The sequence below is a fragment of the Littorina saxatilis genome, linkage group LG8, assembly GCF_037325665.1.
Source record: "Littorina saxatilis isolate snail1 linkage group LG8, US_GU_Lsax_2.0, whole genome shotgun sequence".
In the NCBI taxonomy this organism is placed as follows: Eukaryota; Metazoa; Mollusca; class Gastropoda; order Littorinimorpha; family Littorinidae; genus Littorina; species Littorina saxatilis.
Window position 1 is genome coordinate 40,170,278 of NC_090252.1, and position 5,000 is coordinate 40,175,277.

General features: G+C 41.6%; 1 protein-coding gene across 1 annotated transcript in view; it reads right to left on the bottom strand.

Annotated features, from left to right (window-relative positions):
• Positions 1–2,047, bottom strand: part of LOC138973522 (uncharacterized) — a 17,643-nt gene extending 15,596 nt beyond the window's left edge. The window contains exon 1 of the mRNA XM_070346233.1: positions 1,617–2,047. The gene's annotated coding sequence lies outside the window, so the exon portion shown is untranslated. The remainder of the gene's footprint in view (positions 1–1,616) is intronic.
• Positions 2,048–5,000: the final 2,953 nt, after the last annotated feature.

Consider the following 5,000-nt stretch of genomic DNA (forward strand, 5'->3'; position numbering starts at 1 on the left):
AACTTCATCAATTTGGAACAGCTTACAGGACTATGATCACTTACACTAATATAAGGTCGGATACACAGGCACCTAAGACTGTGTCCGGGTTATTCGTATAAATATGATCGAGCAATGTAGATGTCGTTGAAGTTATCCTTGTGGGTGACCGTTTACACGCTGTTTAAGCCCAAATAACTGAGTAGTTGATTCCCAGCTGGGATGGGACTTTAACATGTCTATGTTAAAATCGCCAAGTAGCATAACGTCAGCATTTGTACAAAATGATCATACCACTCAAAATTTGCTGCAGGATTTCTATAAAGAAAACACACGAATTGAGGGGCCATTGATTTACTGGGTTTGAGTTCTAACCAAATGCATTCTACTGCGCTGGGTTCCAGGTCTATGCGTCTACGCGTAATGTGTTTAATTGAGTCATGAATATATACCGCGATTCCGGTCTGCCCTTGTATTTCTGGGTCTCGCCTTTCAACACAATAATCAACAATCGCGATATCATTATCGGAAACCCTGGAATCTAATCTTGATTCAGTAATACCAAATAAATGATAATTCGGAGACGCTTTTTCAAGGAAGGCACATACATCATGAACCTTATTATAGAGGTGATACACATTTAAATGACCAACACTGAGCATAATAAAACAAGGAATAAGCACACACAATAATAACTAACACATACACAATAACTGTCACGAAAAAAGCAAAACAACAACTGTCATGAAAAGAGCAAAACAACAACTGTCACGAAAAGAGCAAAACAACAACTGTCATGAAAAGAGCAAAACAACAACTGTCACGAAAAGAGCAAAACAACAACTGTCACGAAAAGAGCAAAACAACAACTGTCATGAAAAAAGCAAAACAACAACTGTCACGAAAAGAGCAAAACAACAACTGTCACGAAAAGAGCAAAACAACAACTGTCACGAAAAGAGCAAAACAACAACTGTCACGAAAAGAGCAAAACAACAACTGTCACGAAAAAAGCAAAACAACAACTGTCACGAAAAGAGCAAAACAACAACTGTCACGAAAAGAGCAAAACAACAACTGTCACGAAAAGAGCAAAACAACAACTGTCACGAAAAAAGCAAAACAACAACTGTCACGAAAAAAGCAAAACAACAACTGTCACGAAAAGAGCAAAACAACAACTGTCACGAAAAAAGCAAAACAACAACTGTCACGAAAAGAGCAAAACAACAACTGTCACGAAAAAAGCAAAACGACAGTCAGGTCAAACTATAAACACAAACAACAAATTTATGCCGGCAGTCTTGCAACACTATGGTAAAGTTTCACAATAGCGTCACGCACCTCTGCGCTGACACTCGAGTTGAAACAAACGAGTTCAGTCAGCCTGACACAAACACAACACCGTTCAGGCGAAGCGGGCAGATTACACGGAGTACGTGGCAGTCACCACTCACACACGCTGGAGGGAATAATTATAGTCTTCAATCACGCCCTCGCAGATTTCCACATGAAACTAGAGAGAGAGAGAGAGAGAGAGAGAGAGAGAGAGAGAGAGAGAGAGAGATGTGGATAGAGAGACTGGGTTCACACACACACACACATACACACACACACACACACCCACACACACTCACCTTTTGAAAAGGTGAACAACACAGTTATAGTGTGCAACAATGTAGGGAGAACGACGAGGATGATTCGCAACCTGCAAGCACAGCGCCATTTTGTCCGTTTTCTGCTCGTTGTGTAGATTACTTCCCTTACCCAGCTGTGACATCTCAAATTCGCGGAAGAAAACACAATAAACACAGACACTTTTCGATAAGCTGAACAACACAGCTATAAAAGTCATACAGTGCACCGACAAAGAGAGACAGATCGGCAGCTTGCTTGCAGTAGCGACATTATGTCTGCTATCTGCTCGTTGTCAATGTTGATTGCTCCCAGCCATTCCTATCAGCATGTGAACTGTCGCGGGGGAAAACCACGCGAAGCGCAATAGTCTCCTGTCCGCCCAGCGACCTTCCCCTTGACGTACCCTGCTTGTGACCACGATGTTTTTTGCCCCCGCAAGGGGTGCGGTACTCTCTTAAGCACCCAAAACCTCAAAGAGAGATAACTGGCGGAAACCTTCCTATTGTAGTCTCCTGTATGACGGCTTACTACTACTACTAATAATAATAAATGAGCATTTATATAGCGCAACATCATAACTTTACAATTATGCTCTTTGCGCTTGACACATTTAAAATTAAAACACAGTTATACAAGCATTTACATCTACATTCATAGTCAGCAACGCTTAATTAAAAGCATACACCATCAAACATACATTACAAAAGATTCTTCCACTAACTAAGTAATAAAAACATGAATAAAATAGGTAGTGAAAACAAGGAAATACCAGCTAAATACCCTTAATCAAACAGAACATGTTATCAACAATACTGAAAACAGCCCTAGATATTTATATACATTATCACATTATCACTAAAATAACAAATACACTACATGTAGCCTACTGATGGACTGAGAAAACAAAATCAGGGGTTGTATTTCTTGAAGAGGTGCGTTTTAAGTGCTCGTTTGAATGCTTGGGGTGACTGAGAGTGGCGGATGTGAAAGGGGAGAGAATTCCATTGTGTGGGTGCGCAGAAAGTAAAAGTGCGTTGTCCGTATGTTTTACTAATAGTGCCAAAACCTCATAATTGTAAGTATCAAGGGAAAATTTTCCCTTGGTAATTACCATTTTCACGTGTTAATTGCTAATTTTCCCCGGAAAATTACAAATTTTTCCGGAAAAATTACTAACTTTCACCTGTTAATTACTAATTTTTAGTTTTGGCTCACTTCCTGACGGATTGCTAGTGCCAAAAATAAAAATTAGTAATTTTCCCGTGAAAATTAGTAACTAACAAATGAAAACAGTAACTGACAGCGTTAAGTAGTAATTATCACGTGATAATGGGTAACACCAGGTTTTGGCACAAGTAAGTCGTCATACTCCTGTCCGCCCAGCCGACCTTCTCCTTGGCCCTGCTTGTGACCTCGATGTTTTTTGCCCCCGCAAGGGGCACGCACCCAAAACCTCAGAGAGATAACTGGCGGAAACCTTCCTATTTGGCAGTCGACATTTTTATTGCTGTAATAGAATGTTATTGGAGATTTTCATCGAGTTCTTTAGACTGAATGGTGTCACTGTCTGTGATATAGATACTACTCATACATTTTTTTTTAAGTAGGCAGGTACGTTTTGATTTAGAATTTTACGAAAAGGAGGTTTATGTTAAAGTTAAATATTGTGTTAGAAAGGTCATTCATTTCACTTCAGTAGTCAAGAACAGCTTGATTTTATACAGTGTGGTGTCTGCACCATTTAACACAGATTCCAGTCACACTTGAATTCACTACAGGTTTCCGCCAGTTACCTCTCTCTTTGAGGTTTTGGGTGCTTAGAGAGTACCGTGCCCCTTGCGGGGGCATCAAACATCGAGGTCACAAGCAGGGTCAAGGGGAAGGTCGCTGGGCGGAGGAGACTGGGTAATATCCACTGAGTTAGTGTCCTTGTTTGTGTACCATGATGGACGTTACTGGAAGGCGGCGTCATAGGTGGTGCTCCCGTCTTTCTGTCCGGCGGCCCTTCTTGACTGTATTCTGTTTCCAACACTCGAAAGAAGCAATACTTGTGGTGCGTGTTCGAGTAAATGTGTACTTGTGCGTCTAGATTAAGGTACAGTGGATTCCCCATATTCTTCAGATTAGTTGAATTCGCCAGAAACTTACCTTTGTTCAGATCAATATTATTATCCCGTAAAATTAAAGACAAAACTTCAACTCCCTCAAACTCTTCCTTCTTTTACAACATCTCCCCCTTCACTACTCCCCCTCCCGCTAATTCTCTCCGTCTCCCTCCATCGCCTCATCGGCCACCCCGACCGTTTACACGGCCATGTTAACAGTGGATGAGGGACCTTCCTCGAAGTGTGCAAACACTGGGCTTTTGTGTGCTATTAACCGCTCAGCAAGGCTTTCATTTATAGCACAGAGAGTGGCAGGAATCTCGCCTTTTATCTGACTTGAATAGAAGAGATGACTGGGGGTGGTACAGTGGAAACCCCCTTTTAAGACACCCCCCCCCCCCCCAATTTAAAGCTCCCTCCTTTTTCAGACCTTGTTTTCCCAGACTTTTGTTCATAAGCCTAAAATTACCCCCATTTTAAGACTCCCTACTTTTTATGACCTTAGTTTTTTTCAGACTTTCTGTTCATAAGCTCTGTAAAATTACCCCCATTTTTAAGACTCCTTGCTTTTATATGACCTTGTTTTTTTCAGACTTTCTGTTCATAAGCTCTGTAAAATTACCCCCATTTTCAGACTCCCTACTTTTTATGGCCTAATTTTCTCAGATTTTGGGAGGTCTTAAAAGGGGCGGGGTCCACTGTAGAGGCAGCGAGGGAGGAGGGATGGAGTAAATTCGGGTTGAGAGGGATGGTATTATGGTGGTCGGCGGTCGAAAAAACCCACAGAAACTTATTTCCACTCGCTAAGAACTTTGCCTTCATTTTAGCACATCTGCCGAATTTTGTTTGACGGTTGGAGAATATAAAGGGATAATATCTGAGGGCCTCGATCAGATCGTTATACCATACTATTCTGCGTTACAAATAATGCTTCCACGCAGGAAGACTGCGCCCCTTCCTTGTGCAAAGGTAAGTATATTGGAAGCTGAACAAATTAGATTTTGTAAAATAGTCCAAAGAAAAGGCACTCTTAGTGATGATTGGGTATGGTTTCACTTTCCCTGGTGCAAGATGGCGTTTGTGTACGTGCGACTGTAACTAGGATCGCCGCGTTATAGAGGGTGCTAGTCGTCTTTCCGCCAGGGCGCTACTCGTCTACTTTTTGTTTCCAGCACCGCAGAGAAGCAGCGCCTTGAAGCTCAATCCCTCACTTTGATTTAATGCATTACTATACTTGCAACTATTTCCAGCAAATCGTGCCGTGTCTGTCTAGAGAAA